Source organism: Grammomys surdaster, unplaced genomic scaffold (genome assembly GCF_004785775.1).
Source record: "Grammomys surdaster isolate TR1022 unplaced genomic scaffold, NIH_TR_1.0 372, whole genome shotgun sequence".
NCBI lineage: Eukaryota > Metazoa > Chordata > Mammalia > Rodentia > Muridae > Grammomys > Grammomys surdaster.
Genome location: NW_021604791.1, coordinates 4,861,677 through 4,881,287, shown reverse-complemented (window position 1 = coordinate 4,881,287; position 19,611 = coordinate 4,861,677). Strand labels below are relative to the sequence as shown.

The 19,611-nt window shown below is 33.7% G+C and overlaps 1 long non-coding RNA gene across 1 annotated transcript in view; it reads right to left on the bottom strand.

Moving 5' to 3' along the window:
• LOC114632273 overlaps positions 1-19,611 on the bottom strand; it is a 127,495-nt gene that overhangs the window by 39,433 nt on the left and 68,451 nt on the right. The window contains exon 2 of the long non-coding RNA XR_003713060.1: positions 4,823-4,913. This is a non-coding gene — a long non-coding RNA (uncharacterized LOC114632273). The remainder of the gene's footprint in view (positions 1-4,822; positions 4,914-19,611) is intronic.

The window sequence follows — 19,611 nt, the reverse complement described above, 5'->3', positions numbered from 1 at the left end:
ATTCCTCAGTTGAAGGACATCTGGGTTCTTTCCAGCTCCTGGCTATTATAAATAAGGCTGCTATGAACATAGTTGAGCATATGTCCTTATTATATGTTCGAGCATCTTCTGGGTATATGCCTAGGAGTGGTATAGCTGGATCCTCGGGTAATGCTATGTCCAATTTTCTGAGGAACCGCCACACTGATTTCCAAAGTGGTTGCACCATCTTGCAGTCCCACCAACAATGGAGGAGTGTTCCTCTTTCTCCACACCCTCGCCAGCATCTACTATCACCTGAGTTTTTAATCTTAGCCATTCTGACTGGTGTGAGATGGAATCTCAGGGTTGTTTTGATTTGCATTTCCCTGACGACTAAGGATGCTGAACATTTCTTTAGATGCTTCTCGGCCATTCGAGTTTCTTCCGTTGAAAATTCTTTGTTAAGCTCTATACCCCATTTTTTAATAGGGTAATTTGGTTGTCTGGAGTAGTTTTGTTAATAGGTTTCAGTTTTCTACTTAATTCAGCACAAAAGGCCATATCCTATAGAAGAGATTTTTAAATGGAATGCAAACATTTTAAGGGTTGAAACACAGAAGTATTTTGCATTGTTTCACATGTGTAAAATTTAGAGCTTCAACCTACATGTGGCTGATGAATAATCTAGCCTTCCCATTTGTTTAATGTGAGACACTGGGTAAGCTACACTATTTTGGAAATTTTAGTCTACAGAAATTAAGACTGGGTATATTTTTCACCCAGATTTCTATTCCTGTCTATCTTGTATCTGCTCCCACAATTATGGAGATATTTATTTTTATTTTATTATGGTTTATGGAAAATTGTGAAATTATTTATTTTCAAGAATTATATCTACAAGTCTCAATTTTGCAGAAAATTAAATAGTGATGAGTTTTAGAATTTAAGACTGATGACAGGGTACAAAAATATAGACCCATTTTTGGTTTCAAATTTGAAATAAATTGGAAGCATTAAATCATCAGGAGGATGTGTTGCACACGTAAATGTCTCTGTTGTTATTAATGGGATATTGTGATCTTATCCATTTTTTTTTTTTTGAGTAGGGGAAGCAAATTGGCAGCACCTGTGGCACCTGGCTTCTGTAGTCTCAGAATTCAAGGGTATGAATCGAGAGAATTTTAAGATCAAAGTCATCCTAGGATACCTACAAAACTTCCATTTAAAACAAAGTTGCATCATGTAGGGAATACATTTCATCATTCAATGTCTAAATTTCAATAGGTTTGAGAAAGACAATAAACATCAACATTCTTCGTTGTGACATTTTTTTTCTTATGTGTGTGACCTTATTAAAGAATGGCTATGGGAGAATAAAGAAGTTACACAAATAATGCTTCACCAACTTCCCATCCATAAAATGCAATCTTAAAATAGCGTTTCAAGAGTACATTATTACCTGACATCTCAGCTGCTATAAGATTGGACATAGCTCTCTAATTCAAAAGATTAAATAGGCTTCAACAGAAAAAGAAGTAGGGTTTGTTTTTCCTTTACAAATTGCCATGGGAACAGGAGTGTTCCAAAGGTAATTTATATTTCATCTGGAGCCTTTAAACTAATTTTGAATATCACACTGACATTCAAAATCTCCTAACTATGATCATTCTAGCTATTCAGGTTGCAAGGCCATGATATTCTATACCACAGCATCGTCAACCAGTTTAATAAATAGTAAGTTTATCTAGTATAACACTTCAATAAGTAGTATTTTCTAAATGCTTAATTAGTACTGAGTATGTACACTTCAAATGTAACACATCTAAATAAAGGACAACAAACCTCTGTCAGGAGAAAAACACACTGGAGTAATAATAGAAGATATTGACATGATAGTCTTTCTTTGGGATTAAATAAGCATTAATACAAAATTTATAAAAAAGAATCCAAAGGAAATCTAGATTTAAGAGCAATTTAAAATGAGTGTTCAATCTTTGACATATTACAAAATTCTAGTGACACTTTATCAGTGGAAGGATAAAAAAAAATAACAAATTTTCCTTCCTCCAGCATGAATTTGACATTTTTTTCAAGGATTATTTCTATAGCAGTATGCAATAGTTACTTAACTAGTTTTTGTCATTACTTAATCTATATTCTCAGTTTACATCCAAACTGTTGCCCCCCAACTAGTCTTCCACTCAAAAATTCCCTTACACCATTCCTACTCCCTTTCTCCTTCAAAAGGGTTGGGTACCCCACTGGATATTCTCCCACCCCGGCACAGCATGTCTCTGAAGTTGTTAAATACATCCTCTCCCACTGAGGCCAGACAAGGCAGTCCATGTGGGTAACAGGTTCCACAGACAGGCAATGGTTTTAGGGACAACCTCCAGTACTGTTGTTGGGGGACCCACAGGGAGACTGAGTTGCATATAATCTACAGATGTATGTAGGGCCTAGGTCCAGCATGTACATGTTCTTTGGTTGGTGGCTCAGTCTCTGAGAGCCCCAAAGGATCCAGCTTTGTTGAAATTTTTAGTCTTTCTATGGAGTTCCTATCACCTTCAGGACCTTCAATCCTTCCTCCAGCACTTCCATAAGAGTCCCCGAGCTTCAATATATTTGGCTGTGGGTTTCTGCATGTTTCAGTCAGATGCTTGGTGTAGCCTCTCAGAGGACAGCTATGCTAGGCTTCTGTCTGCTAGCATAACAGTATCATTAATAGTGTCACGGATTGGTACTTGCCCATGAGATGGCCAGTTGTTAGTTGGCTATTCTCTCATCCTCTGCTCCATTTTCTGTGCCTGGATTTCTTTTAGACAGAACAAATTTGGTTCGAAAGTTTTGTGGGTGGGTTGGTGTCTCTGTTACTCCATTGGAATTCCTGCCTGGCCACAGGAAGTAGCCTCTTCAGGTTCCTTATCCCAACTGCTATGAATCTCAGCTAAGGTTATTCACCTTGACTCTGGGGAGCTTCCTCTACTCCAGGTCTCTGGCACTTCCTGGATATTCCCCAGACACTCCCACCCCTGGCAGCTGCAGACATTCTCCTGGCCCTCTGGCCCTCTCTCCTCTTTCCCAACACCTGATCCTGACCCCCTATTCATGTTCCCATCCCCTCTCCCACCGATTTCTCTCCCACAATCTTCCTACTTTGGGCTTTTTCTTTCCACTTCTAAATACGATTTATGCTTCCTTGCTTAAATTCATCTTACAACAATCCAAATAATCATTATTTTTGTTTAGTTTCTTTTAGTCTGTGGAGTGTATCATGGGTATCCTGTATTTATGGCTAATATCCCCTTGTCTATGAGTACATACCATACATGTCCTTTTAGGTCTGTGCTACCTTGCCCAAGACATTTTCTAGATATATCCATTTACTTTCAAAATTCATGATTTCTTTGTTTTTAATAGCTGAGTAGTATTGCAATGTGTAAACAAATTGCATTTTCCGTATCCATTTTTTGGTTGTGGGATATCTGGTTTGTTTCCAATTTCCAGCTGTTATGAATAAAGCTGTTGTGACTATAATGGAGCACATGACCTTGTGATATGGTGGAGTATCTTTTGGGTATATGATCAGGAGTGGAATCATTGATTCTTCAAGTAGAAGTATTTCCAGTTCTCTGAGAAACAGCCAGATTGATTTCCAGAATGGTTCTATATGTTTTCGATCCCACAAATAATGGAAGAGTGTTCCCCTTTGTCCCAGTCTTGACAGCACGTGCTGTTGCTTGAGTTTTTGATCTTACGCATTCTGATGGGTGTAAGATGAAGTCTCAAGGTTATTTTGGTTTGCATTTCCCTGATGACTAAGGACATATAACAGTTTTTTTAATGCTTCTTGGCCATTCAAGGTTTCTCTGTTGAAAATTACATTTGGCTCTGTACCCCCTTTTTAAATTGGGTTATTTGTTTGTTGGTGTCTTTTTGAGTATATATATATATATGAATATATATGTATATATATATGTATATATATATGTATATATCTTTTGGATATAGGGTTAGTGAATATCTTTTCCCAAACTATAGGGTGTCATTTTGTCCCATTTCTATGCCTGTATTAAAAAAACATTATGTAAGTTATTTGACCATTTTTTTTAATTAGTTAGTTTATTAATTTACATCTCAAATGTTGTTCCCCTCCTGGTTCTCCCTCCAAAGTTCTTTATCACATACTCCCTTCCCTTCATTTCTGAGATGGTGCTCCCTCGGTTCCATTACCCTACGACATCAAGTCTCTACAAGTTTAGGTACATCCTCTCTCACTGAGGCCAGACAAGGAAGTCCTCTGCTACATATAATCCAGGAGCCTTGAATCAGCATGTATATATTCTTTGGTTAGTCACTTAGTCTCTGGCAGCTTCCACAGCTCCAGTTAGTTGACAATGTTGATCTTCCTATGGGGTTATCATCCCCTTCAGCTCCTTGAATCATTTCTCTAACTCTTCCATAGGGTTCTCTGTGGGGTGGTAGACCATGAGAAGAAACCTGGTAAGGTTGAACAATGGCTTGGAGTGCTGGAGACCCAGAAGGGATGGTAGGAGCTACAAACGCTCCTAACTTCAAGCCCCTGTCACATAGCCACAGCCCCCACAGAGAGAATTACAGACATCAGTCATGTAGGGGCAGCTCCCCCATTTCCTTCATCATGTAGATGAGGCATCTCTGGCAAAGCTAATAGGAAGCACCTACTGTCAGACACACCCTACCCCAAATTTTATATAAGATCCTACCCAGAGGGAATAAAGTATGTGTGAGAATTTATCCATCGTCTGAGAGCATCTGTCACAAGAGTGGTAACACTGTCTGAAATTGAAAAAGGATCCACTACACTGGAATATGTACTAACCTGTGATACATTTTCTTGTTTGATGTTTGATGTGAGAAGTCTCAGCTCACTCTGGGTATTGCCACTGCTGGGAAAGTAGTACTATTCGGCTCTGTATGAAAGCAAACAGAATAAACAGGTGGAACAAGGTAGTAAATGATAATCCTCCATGGCCTTTGTATCAGTTCTAAAGTCTCCTTCCCTGCTTGAGTTCTTTCCATGAGTTTAATCAGTGATTTGATTGTTACCTGAAATTTTAAGGTGAAGTAAACCTTTTCCTCCTCAAAGTTGCATTTGGTCATGGTTTCATCCCAACAATAGACATGCTGAGAATGCACCCAAAGTAGATAGCAAGCTGATTACCTGAACCAAACTTAACAGACACTACACTAAAAGTGATATCTTCAGTAGGTTCTCTAGTTTCTAGAAATATGTGGAAACAAACTGCTGTATTTGGTTAGTTAGTGAGTTTATGCCATTTTATTATTTCATTCCAAATAAAATAATACAAAGATGATCTAAATACAACTCACTGTCTCATGACAAACTTACCTTCACATGTTTTTGATTTTTAAAACTCATTAACCAATTGATTTTTTATCTCTTTCATTATATTGTCAGTAGTTGAAATGCTCTTATTTGTAATGAATCATCATAAAATAAGTTGGTTTCCAAATACATAGGCAAGTATGGGTTCTCAAATACATAGTATCAAACAAAATCTTTTCTTCTAATGATTATTTACAAATTCCCTCACATAGAAACATGCCAACCTCTTAGAAGCCAAGATTTTTACATTCAATATTTCTGTGTAGAACACAGTTTTCTAAGTATAGAGTAGTTATATCTATCATGCATTAAATGCATATCTGAATGTTTTATTTATTTTTAGTGAACAACTCAGTACGTTCTACACTGCGCTTTCCTTACAGACAGCAATAGGAAATGTTTACTACAGTGAAAACATATTAAACCTAGTTGATATATATTTGGGAACCTGTCAGTACTGGGACATCAGATGTAGAAACATGGATTTATTTCACTTTGTCATTAAACAGAGAATAAATCAGTGAAGGTAATTGTGCTTCAAGCAATTAAAAAAAGGTTACAGGAAAATAATTTTTACTTAATGGGAAGCACTTTAGAATAGATTCCCCATTCGATAGCATGACCCATTTTGTAGCTTCTCAAAACAAGCTGATTAATTTTAAAGACAAAGCTGAAAAAAAAGCTTTATTATTTCTCTCCCGTCAATGCTTGGAACAAAGAAAAAATTATGACTATACTTTAATTTTACTGCTACTGAGTCTTTCCTAAATATGAACTGGCAGTCACCATTAGTAGGTTAATTGATTTAATAATGTTATTATGAATTTCTGACTTAGATTGCTTTTTCAATTGATTGGTGCTCTAAAGTAGAATTCTCTAAAATATATAGAAAGAATGAAAGTGAATTAAGCTCTAGCTTTTTTTTTTCAGTTGTTTCATTAGCAGTTAGAAGTCCAAGAAAATTATTGCATTTTCAATTTCTTAAATACACAGCACTTGTTAGTGATGATTAGTTACTTGCCTGGCTCTTTACAAGAATTCCTCAGGATGCAGCCTTATAAAAGTGACCGTAAAGGATTAAATATGCTAATAAATTAGTACTATATTTATTTTCCAATTGTTCGCACCATGTAGGAATTTGCAAGTTGAAAGAAATCAATATTAACTACAGTAACATTGAGGATAGTATGGATCCAGAAAAGAGGAAAAAGAAAAGAATTTCACAGTCTAAGAGTCAAAGGATGGAGCGACTGCTTCAAAAAAATCTTCTAGATATGCCACAGCCATTGTTCTTTTAAACAAATACAATGGAAACTTCTCAAAACAAGAATACTAATGATGAAGACAAAGTTAATTATAGTTTTATTATTTTCTCCCATATAATAACCATTTTATGTAAACCCTTATGTTACAAATATACATATGTATCTATAAGGTATACATATATATGTATACACATATAATATGTCTATATGTATGCATGTACACACACATATTAAATATGCTGATATGTGTGTGTGTGTGTCTGTGTATCTGTGTGTCTGTGTATGTGTGTCTGTGTGTGTAACACAGTTAGCTGCTGCCACCAGAAGAAGGAGGAGGACTGTGGCACTTATAGTTCATTGTCTGGAAAAAATACAAAGGACTGAGGTTTTGTGAAAAGCTGTAATTTTGCTAAAGGCAATATAATCTCATGTTAGACTCATTTTATGTCCAGACACCAAGCCAAACCAAACTCCATTCCCAGAAAAAATGTTTAGGACTCATGATTAAAGTAAATTTCATTAAACTTATATTTGATGCTAAAGAGAAAATATAGACATTTGACATTGTTACAGAGGACTGATTATTTTTGTTTTTTCAAATCATGTTGAATAGAAATACTTTGTGCTAACTTTCCCAAAACCCTAAATGTATTTAATATTGTTCTTTATTTAAGGCTATGCCTATAGAGAGAATAAATTGTATAACGAAGTTGATATTTTGCTTCCAGCACAGAAGTTAATAGCAGTTATTTTTCCAAAAGACATTGTCCAAATAGAATTATGTTCCTCAACTTAATTGAACTTCAGGTGACTATAATCTCCAACCTAAGTAATTTTTAAAGAGACTATTTAGTTTGTCATAATAATACTATTTTAAGATGTTGCAAAAGTTACAACTACACAGACAGACAGACAGACAGACAGACAGACAGACACACACACATACACACACACACACACACACACACACACTGATCTACATATAACCTGGTATCTAATTTTTAAACACACAATCTCTATCTGTGGAAAACTAACGCTCTTCAGAACTCATTGGATAAACACACTACCTTTCTTTTTACTAAATATAATTTGTCTCCTTTTACATTTAAGCATTTTTAAAAGATTATTAATTATAATTATAGTGATAAATATAATATTTACATTAACTGAGATACTTTCAACAACAGGCTTCACAAAAATAGAATCTCAATCCCTGCTTTATCTTGTAATTAAAAGGTATTTGGATCTGGAGGACTTATTGGCTAGTAGGCTTTATTGTAAAATTGTTGGGATGTTAGGTATTCATGAAATATATACAATACCAACTTGCAAATAGAGTATATATGGGCATTCTCCCAATCTTCCAGTTTAACAGAAAAAAAATTAAGCCATGTTGCCTCAATAAAAATAAGTTTTCTGTAATTTCAATTAAAATATAGCTAATTTTACAGCTTTGTCATGCACCAAAAACTTACTGAAGCTGCCCATCCTAGTAGTTTCTGGTTTGAGCATCAGAGGCAAGATAAATTAACACATCATCAAACAGGTACAAGAGGGCACTGCAAAGAAAATATCAAACATAGTATGAAGAGTCTCAGGAACTGCCTATTTCTTTGAAGTACAAGGATAGGACAAAGAGAATATATGACTTTCTGCAGGTACAAAATTTAAGGGGAATCCCCTCTACAAAGGCAGGTTGTACCTTGATGTTTTAAAAAGACACTACCAATAATATTCCGTGAACAATTGAGTAACAAAATGAGAAAGTGTCAAATTTAGAAATATTAGAGATAAAGGTATATGGAAAATATATTAAAGTAAAATGATCTTCATATTTTTGTATGTATTTATCTAAGTGCTAATATGTATGTACCAATGTATGTGGAGGTGTGCACTCATGGGCATTTGAAAAGCATGCAGTGGTTCATATAGAATGTCTTCCTTAGTCGATGTCTATTTTAGTAAGTCTTTGACTCAGGATCACTCATTTAAAATAGAATGATTAAAGTAGACATTCTGCCCAGCAAGACCTAGGGATCTAACTGATGAAGTATTTGAGATAAATAAGCCATTTGCCAGAAACTCCACATTATACTCTCCATTTTCAATTAAGATTGAAAAAATAACCACCATTCCAATTTTCTTTTAATTTGCTCATATTTTGGAGGGCAGAGTATGTCATGACAGAGTTCTCTGTATATGTTGAAATGGAGACACTAATTTCTCATCTGGAAATTCCCAGAAAAATATGAAAAACATTCTTTCACATTTGCTAGGCAAATTCACGTCTTTGCAATATGGCCCTGAGATGTCTGATTATAGGGGCTACCCATGTTCTTTGACCTATGACACTTCCACCTTCAAGCAACCAATAATACACAGAATTCCTATGATGTCTGAATTTTTGTGTTAATGGATGAAGGAAATCTCCAGTCTTTAGGTTAATTTCTTTTTGTTGATTTTAGAGATCATCATTTAATTACATTTCTATATTCTCTTTCCTTTCTCAAAACCCTGCCACCTTGTCAAAACATCTTAAGTCTTTGAAGGGCTGATGTAATTTCCATTCTTTATAGTGAACAGTTCTATCTAATCTAAACTAATCTAATCTAGTCTAATCTAATTAATATAATCTAATTAATATAATCTAATCTAGACATGGAGTCCATCATATTCACTGATTAATTGGTTAGGATTCCAAACTTTGGCAACACACTCTAGAATCTGACTCACTATAGTAAAACCTGACATTTCTAGTTGGTAGGCTAACTCCCTATGAATTTCCGTGAGGATCTACTCACTGGGGGCAACCATATCTTGTAAAACCAGTATTTAGCATTAGAATTACAAGCAGCTTTAGACCAACCCAGTACAATTTTGTTTGGAGAAATTCTTGAGTACAGTCATAGAAATTTAAGGGTGGACTTCCATATGTAGATTAATTGGCAAGGATATGATAGAATTTTTGGTAACAAATAAATTTCAAACTATTTTCATTGTTTTTTTCTCAAATAAATTGATGTAGTTTTTTATGATTTGTGAATGCTGTTGCTCTAATAAGTACAGTATTTCAACAAAGCTAATTTTACATTAACAATTTTAATTGATAAGATGTGTAATTACTTTATACTATTAGGTATAAGTAGATACGATATAAATGAAATGTACTATCTTATCTTTAATATATACTTACACATTTATTGACAAGAAGATTTTATAAAATTCATGACCTTGAATAATTAATATAATGTTGTTAATGAACAAAAAATTTTTCTTCTATTATCATTAACCTTGCATAAAATTTTGTTTGCCCCAGTTATGAACTGAATGAAAACTAGAAGTTGTAATTGACCTTGAGTAAGCTATGTGTGAATAGAAAATATTCTTCAGTTAACATTGAAAAGAACTAACTGGAAATATAAAAAATAATGTCAACGTAAAATTCTAAATTAAAAAAGTCATTTTAAGTGTTTTAGAACCTCCTGACTATATGTCATCACTGAGGACCATTTGAAAGTAGGAGTTATGCTTAGCTAAATATAAATATTTCTTTGGGGCTGTAACTAAAAAACTTTTGTTTTTTCTTTCCGATTTTAGAAAAATATACCTATTAATTATATGAAATACTCTTTCTACTAATAAAAATGAATTATAAAGCTTGAGAAGAATGTCACCTGTTCAATTTATAGGTCTGTTTCATTTTTTAATCAGAACTTCACTTTAATAGTTCTCTTCTTTTCATGGTTAAAGAATGAAGGAATTGTTAGGAATTGACCTTGGTAATTAGGTTCTAAAGATGAAAAATATTCCTGGTGACAGAATGACAGGATTGAATGATTAACAAAAGAAAAGCAAAGTTTCTATTAACTTGCCGTACTTGAAAATTTCTCATTCATAAACATGTCAGTTTACCACTAAACAAGAATTATGGTTGAGGAAAATAGAATGCTCTGTGTTATTTCCCCTGTTAACCTGAGCACAGATAACAATATATCCTGTGAGCAGGGAATATTTGAAAAGTTAAAACAGTCAAAGGAGATGAAAATGATAGGGGTACTAATAAGAAAAAAAATGCAGGCATTGTGTTTGGAAATGCAAACCAACACAGGCAAAAATAGAGGTGTATATCATTTTAACAATACACTATTTAACAAATGACTAAAATTTATTATAATCTTTAAAAAACAGTTGTTTAATTTTGCAGTTTGGGAGATAGCTCAGATAATAAAGAGCTTATAGACCAAGTATTAAAACCCAGCTTTGTATCTATAGTCCTCATGTAATACCTAGGTATGGTAGAATTCATGTATAATCTCAATACTTGAGAGGGAAAAACCTGAGAATCTTTTGGGCTGACTGGCCAGCTAGTTTGTTCAGAAATGATTAGCTACAGGTTGAAGATCAGTCACCAATAAATAAGATGAAGAATGACTGAGAAAAAAATCTGATATCATACTCTGGTGCACATATACTGGCATGCATGCACCTGCACACACATATGAAAACATACAAATGTATATTCTACACAAAAAGATATACATAGACATATAATTACATATTTAGCGATGCAGTCAATTAATTATTAAAACCATGGATAATACATTAAAATGAAAGTACATCTTTCCCTTTAGGTTAAGCCATCTTCAATACTTCAAACCAGCATTGAGGTAACTATCAACATGTGAATCTCTAGAAAAGAGATTGAAATCTCACTATGTAAAGCAATATAGAATGGGACTAATCAGAATTATGAGAGCCAATTTTTGGATCCATAGACTCAACATGATCTTGTCCTGTTGAGTTACAGGTGACCTCATCCAGGTTTTTTTGCTTAACTATCTTTTTTTCTTTAAAAACAATAAATCCATAATACTATTCATCAAAGCCCTAATTGTTGGCTAATAATCATGAGAAGATATGACTTTTCACATGGATAACTCATCGTTTGTCTGTTATCTTCTCTCTAAGATGATATTTTAGTGCCTGAACTTCCTATTATCACTCAGGAGCAAATTCTTTTTGCTCACACTTCATGAGTCCAAGAATAGATTGGGCCTCTTGTAGAATTGAAAGAATGAGTACATGGCTCTTTGTTCGATTTGCTTATTTTGCATATAGAAAGAAAAACACAGAGTCTCTAGTTGATAACTCCCTTTCTGTGCACTAACTGGCATCAGTAGAAACTAGTTATGGTCTAACAACTGCCTAAGTGTGACTTTTATGATCAGTGGTAAATCAAAGTATATCTAACTTCAATGAGGTAAAACTGAAAAAAAAAACCTATTTTTTAAACTAGAATCAAGAAAGTTAGAGTGAACTATGAAGAATTGTCTGCAACAAAATGGAAAAATGTCGAAGCATTAATAGTAAAAGAGTGTGTGCTAGTTTTTCTTATGTTAAGACTATCCAAGAATTAAGCTAATCATAAATAAGTGTCTCAAGGAGTATAATTTTTAATAACTTATGAAAATACTCTACTCTTAATTTGACAGGAATGCATTTTTATTCCTTAGGTCAAAAAAAAGTTGTACCAGCTTTCAAAAGATCGGAATATGGGAAATGAAATCAAATTCTACCAAGTAATCGAATACATTGACCTAATGATCCACATTTAGTCTTAACAATGATTTCAGGGTGAAAGTATGGTCCTTTGATAAGCATGGAGAGTGACATTTTATCTATATGCCCCTTTTCCACAAAGTCCTATATCTACAGTTCTAATCATAAGTGAAACAACTGACAAATTACAATTAAGGGACAGTCTATGCAATGCCAGATTAGTAATACTTAAATTAAACAAGATCCTTAAAACAAGTCCAGACTGATAAATCAATAGTTAGAAATATCTTGAAAAAATATAAAACATGATATCTTCCATGATATCATGAAAAGCATACCAAGCTAAAATAAACTTTATATTGGAACCAGTTAATTATAATGTGTCAATGGTGTATCATTAATTGTCACCAGTGCACAGTAGTAATCTAACACGTGCATAAGAAGGGGGATCTTTACATGAAAGATCTTGGAACTTAATGCCCTGTATTTTTTTGTAAATATTTTAAAATAAATGTTTCTAAAAATATCAGTTGACCAGTTCCCAAAGTTAACAATTAGAATTTGCATAGGAGATTTGAAGATCTAAAGGTTTTGTGAATTAATTTGAGGTTTAAAAAGCTAAGCAATACTTTTTCTATGGTGGAGCAGGTGGACTGGAAGAGATCGTGCTGCATAATTAAAGTCAGCACAGAGCAAGTTGGAAAATTCTGCTTGTAGTTCAAAACACCAAGGCTGTTATCTTGCTAGTAGGATGTTCTGCTCATTCTTGTATCCCAGGAGCATCGAAGGAGGGATCTTATTATCTATTGCCAATTAATCAGTTGGTAGAGAACACACACTATAAAACATTAGTGTGATGATGATTTGCTTAGCTCTTTAGAAGTCAGCTTGGTAAAATTAGTATTTTGCTGCCCTGCTTTGAGGAAGCATCTTTCAGCTTTCACTATCACTAATAATGCAGACATGCCTTATTTGATCTTGTTGACAATTTACTTTCTTAGGATATTAGTGGTATTTATTGTCTTAAAGAGGGAAAGAGATAGATTTTGAAGGACATACTATTTAAGAAAGAAAAAGTACATGAAAGAAAAGTAGTAAAGTCCGAAGTGAGAAACATATTATTTTGATTTAAATATTAAATGAAACTATAGTATAGATGTCAAACATTTTAGATTCTATGATTATCAATATTAACATGGTCCACTTTCATTTGTTTCTGTCTTAAATTTAGTTCACCATTAATGTTGAAATGGATATTTAACAATATTGGACCTTCCTTCTTATTATTGATTTGTAATTTTTGTGGCCATTATTTAGTTTTATATAATATTTAAGATTCTCTATTTTTTATTTTGGCAAGATAGAATGCTATTGAGTTCCCCCAATGTAATTCTCACACTCAGCAATCCAGGGCATGTGAAGGTTTTGTTAAAAACTGTGTTTGTTTGGCTTCTTGCTTTATTTAGTGCTAAGACAAACAAATTTCTTTGGCCTATGAATCATATGTTTCCTTTTTACATACAATTTAGCTCATTATTAATTTTGAAATACACGCATGTGATATATATATAAACATTATGTACATATGTGTGTGTATGAATATATAAATACACATACTCACACATATACATTCTCTATATAATTTTAGTGACCTTACTCTTTATATTATTGATTTGGAGTCAGCAATAGGAAATATCAATGGTTGAAACATAATTTTAATTATACACGTATACACAGGAATTTAAAAATATATGAAACTCAAAGAAGGTATATGTATTTAATGTTACAATATCACCCTGAGTTAAAGAAAAGAAAAGAGAAGAGAAGAGAAGAAAAGAGAAGAAAAGAAAAGAAAAGAAAAAAGATGTGTGTGACTTCTAATGGTTGGGAGAAGGAGTAACATTGGTAAGGAAACTGGCAGGAAAGTCAGGAAAGCCATTAGGATAACTCTGCTGCATGCATACCAATCAGACAGTAAGCTTGCCTAGCAGTATTTATCTTTTTGAATAGATTTTTTTTCATAAAATTCCCTTTATATGTGTTAACCTACTTCATCAATAGGAGATAGCTATACTTTTGATAGTGGAGGAAACATTCTTTGAGCCATATTACGGAGTGTTAACATCACAAAACCTACTAAATAGGATGTCTTTTTATCATCGCTATACTTTTAAGTCGTACTTAGTAGTACACAGTAGTAGTAGTAGCACACAGTAAAACTTCTTGCTATGTATCAATGTGATAGGCTCATTTGTAGCTATCTATAGCCTAATAGTTGACATGATGGAACTACTGTAACTATGGAAGAGATAATTTTGTTTATACAATAGAACCTCTTAGGTATAAGACCCCACGTACAGATAAAAACAAGTCTGTGCTGAATTCACATCAACATCAGTGTGTAAATATGACTATAATTTACTGATATCAAATGATAAGACTTTCTGAGATACTGTGATTATTTCTGTGATTATAATATGACAATTCAATATAAAAGAAACATCTGTTGTTTCTAATTATACCTGTTCTTAAGCATTTTCATCACAATAATTTCAGTTACTGTGTTGGTATAATTGAATTTGCCTTTCTTTTTATATCGTTTTTTTGAGCATACAACCTGAGGTTTCTGCCCACAGGGAAAAATATAATGAGATGATTTAAAGATACAGCATACAAGCAAAGCTCATTTTCATTTTTCCCTGTCATATTTCTCATTACTTTCTCCAGAGTCAAACTTATTTTATCCTCTCCAGCTGGATATTATTGGAAAAAAAGAAAGACAAAACTGCAACATACTTTCCTGGAAATTAACTTTCAAAATACATTAAAGTAGACAAAGGCAACAGAATTTTCAGAAGGTTTTGCTTATTAATTATTATAGGTTAGGCAAATTATTTCCCTTGAATAAATTAAATCAGTGTTAATATCAACCATATTATCACTCAACAGAGCTCACTATGTTCTCTCTATCATTGTAGGTACAATGCATTCAGTTTTAAATCCATCTGTAATCTAGTTGAGGAGAGACGTCCTAATGCATGTAAGACACTAATACTCTAAAGTAATTATCTGGTGCATGTTATACAAAACCAGTCATAACTATTTTTCTTTCACGAAAAGGATAAAGACTATATGGTTGACGAAAAAATTAAGAAAGAGACAGAATGACATATATATGTATTTTTATGATGAGTAAAATTAACACAGATGCAAAGAAGCAACAAATATATTTCAAATGATTGACAGAGATATAGTACGCAAAGAACATGGACAGAGACACAAATAAGAAACTAGACAGAACCTCACGTTCTCGTGTTCAACATTCAAAGTTGGTGACAGGAACAAGCCTCTTCCACAGATAGGCATTTGGAGGAGAGATTATTACATGTGAAGAGTGACTCCAATGTAAAATAATTATAAGTATGAAAAAAGGTAAATATACACTACATCCATACCTCATAAATATAAATGTTACATAAAGCAAGATATAGGAAGAACTATTAAACTAATGAAGGAAAATTAAACTTCTGTCACACATTTATTTTGACTTTGAAAATGCCTAGATCCACCTCCAGTAGATAGACAGGGCCTCAATTGGAGAAATAGGGCTACTAACTCACAGTCAAAATTCCTGACCCAGAAATGTTCCAGTCTAAAAGAACTGCAGGGACAAAAGTGGAGAAGAGATTGAAGGAAAGGAGGTCCAAAGACTGGCCCAACTTGGGATCCGTCTCATGGGGTGAAACAAAGGAATGACACTACTAACTATGCTATGATGTTCTTACAGACAGGAACCCGGTATGGCTATTCTCATATAGACCCTACCAGCAGCTGACTGAGATATCAGCACATACTTACACCCAACCATTGGAATGAAGTCAAGGACCCTGAGGATTGAAATGGGGGAAGGACTGAAGAAGCTGAAAGGGAGAGCAACCCCATAGGAAGATCAACAGTCTCAACTAACCCAGATCCCAGGGAGCTCCAAGAGACTGAACCACCAATCAGAAGCATACACAGGGTGGTCCCAGGCTCCTGCTATAAATGTTGTAGTGGTCTGGCTGGTCTAGCCTCAGTAGGAGAAGTTGGCCCAGGAAAGGTGGAGACCTGGTCGGAGGGAGCACCCTCTAAGAGGCAAGGGGAAGGAGGAATGGGATGAGGAACTATGGGATGGGGGACCAAAAAGGGACAATGACTGGAATGTAAATAAATAAAATAATTTTTAAAAGGATACCTAGATCCTTTACTTCACAATTAATTACTAGGGTGGCTAAATAGCCTCTGGTGGATTCTATAAATAGTAGTCATCTTATCTGAGCTTGTGCTGCTCTCAGTAGCCCAACAGATTTAATACTTCAGAGAAACAGAATCCCAGACACCAATATTATAGATGACTGCCAGAATTTGAAAGCACTCTTCCAAGAGAACATCTGGTCAAACTTGGTAAGAATAGATTTCTCTAGTTAATTTATATGAACGTGTTCTGTTGTATGAGTTAGTATATTAGGAAGAAGTTGTAGGAACATTTAAAAATAAGGATATTTTCTTCCTCTCATAAATAACCCTATGTTTTGATATCAACTCAATACTACTTTAAGAAATAATTTATTTTTTAAAAAAATACATATTGCTTATTTTATTCGCAATAAATACCTTTGACATTATGGTATGAACTCAGATATCCCCTGTGGTATAAATGATGTATTTCATGAATAACTGAGGAATGGTTCACAGTTTTCTTCCAAATAGAAGACTACCTCAAGTAGTACCTGAAGCAAGGTCACACTTCGTTCAGCAGCAGCTATGATACAAGGACTGGCCAGAGCAGGGATAAAGGATACTTCTACTTCCACTTACAGTAACTCTAAAGTTTCACCACAGCTATAGAAGCCTTTGCTTGAGTCAGCTGTGTTTCTTACTAGATCTGAATTATAGTTCAAAAGCTACACCTGGTGGTATATTGTTACTTCATTAACTACCATCTAAGTGTTTACATATATGCCTTAAAATAATATTTTTTCTGCATTAGCTTTCTATACAGTATAATAGGTAAATTTTTATTTGTGTGGTTGTATATGAATTTTAGGATTATTATTTTATTTTGTGAATTGTGAATTGGGAGTGTTAATTGAGGTTGAATTTGATCTGTAAATATCTTTTGGTAGAAAGATTATGTTCACAATGTGAAATCTATAAATCTATGAGCATGCAAAGTATTTCCCTATTCTGGTGTGTTTTTCCATCTGCTCAAAAAATTGAAGCTTTCATCGTTGAGGTCTCTCACCTTGTTGGCCTTTATTCCTAGATGGTTTATTTCATAAAGGCTGTCGTGAAGGGGAGTGTGTCTATAATCTACCTCACTCTATGATGGTTGTTGGTGGCTGGGAAAGCTAGTTATTCATGCAAGTTAATTCTCTATTCTGACACCTTGCTGAAATTATTATTTAATAATATTCTGATTGAAAGCTTATAATATTTTGGTGTTCAGATAACTACATAGGTAACAATGAATAACTACTTAAAGCAGACTTTTTGGAAAAGCTTTGATAAGAAATCACCAATTAGATACATCTGAATAACAAAGGATTACAATGCAAACATCTGAAGAAAGTAACTTTTAAGGGAAAAGAAGAATACATGTCATACCTTAGAGGTGGGATGACCTTGACATATTTGAAGAATAGAGAGAATATCAGTGTTATTAGAGCATGGAGCTGCTTAACTTCTCCTTTCATTTCCAAAAAAATTAACCTCAAGGAGAGATTGATGTAGAAATAATTTATTCAGAAAGAATCCCCAGGTTTAGAACCATGGATTTTAATGGAATAAGAATGTTCTTTATAAAAAGAAAGTAGGACATGAACACAAGATTTAGAATGAACTATGTTTTATTTTGTAAAAGTCTTTTTGAAATCTTTTATATTTTTGAAGCAGGGTCTCTATATAAACACCCTGTTCTCCTTCAATATACTATGTAGACCAGAAAACCTGACCTTGAATTCATAGAGACCTTCTTAGCTCTGTCTCTCCTGTGTTGGTATTAAAGGTGTGAGAAATCTTAATCAGAATTGGGATCTCACTATCAGAGTTGTACTTTAAAATTACCTTTCAAAACTGATGAGAAAAAAAGTATAGAAAGAAGACAGGATAGAAACAGGGATAGAAGAAGAGACACATGAGAAGCTCAAGTTAAGAAAGATAGAGAAAGAATAAAAGGAGAGGTAAGAAGGACAGAAATAAAGAAGATAAGGTAAGGTAAAGTAAGGAGAAACTAACTCAGTGCCTGGGGAGGAACAGGAGGGGAGAGGACAAGAGGTAGCAGCCCAAACCTAATCTGGGGTGAAAGAAGTGAGCTCTAAGAGAATTTAATTGTTCAAATAAATGAACATGTGAAGATAGGTATTTAGCATCTGAGCATACTTGATAAGTTGATTTCACACAACTTATTCACTGTTTGTATATAGGCAATTCACCTACAAGGCCACAATCCTAAACAAAGACTACAGGCAAATAAGGAATGCTGAGAATAGGAGAAATAGTCTTACCCAGTGAAGAGCTAACAAATTTGTTATTCAATACCAAATTATTAGCTGTGAAATTATACATACAAGTATCACAAAGAGACAAAACAGATTATATTTAATAATATATTTATATATGCATACATTAAAAATGATAAAAAGGCATTGAATTTGAAAAAGATGAAGGGTTTGTGGAAGGTTTGAAAGGAAGAAAAGAAAGGGAGAAATGTCATTATATTATAATCTCAAAAATAGGAAGTAAAAATATTTGTAAGGATAATACTTGGGTATTGATTAACAGCTGTATTGATATTTTCTATTAAAATGTTATTTGTAAATGACTAAGGTAAGGAAGTAAAACTACGAATTATATTTTGAATAGGTACATGGGCCCAGAAGTTCAGAGCCTCAACAAAGCTTGGGATGGCAAATACATTAGAGTAATGCATACTTGAAAAATATCTACAATATATACTAATACAATTTATTAGACAGAAGGGTTAACATCATTGAGCAAAGTAACTTGCAGAGAAAGGCTAAAATATTTTTTTAAAAGATGCAATCAACAGTAATAAGTAATACTGAATGAATAAAAATGTGAATATTTGTAGACAGTTAAATTTTAAAATGACATAACAAGTACACAGTATTAAGAAAAGGTCCAATATTAAGTATTAAGAAAAGATACATAGAGAACAAACCTTTGTTGGTATAGACTTTTCCAATGCTATCAGTCTAATTAAAAATAATGAGGAGCTTAATAATAAATTACTTCTTGCATTTCTCCAGTTCTTAGTTTCATAGTAAGCTCCACTGATCATGAATCATTGAAATGATATCAGTTTGCTGTTTCTTAAGAAGAGAAACATGATCTCTCTCTCTCTCTCTCTCTCTCTCTCTCTCTCTCTCTCTCTCT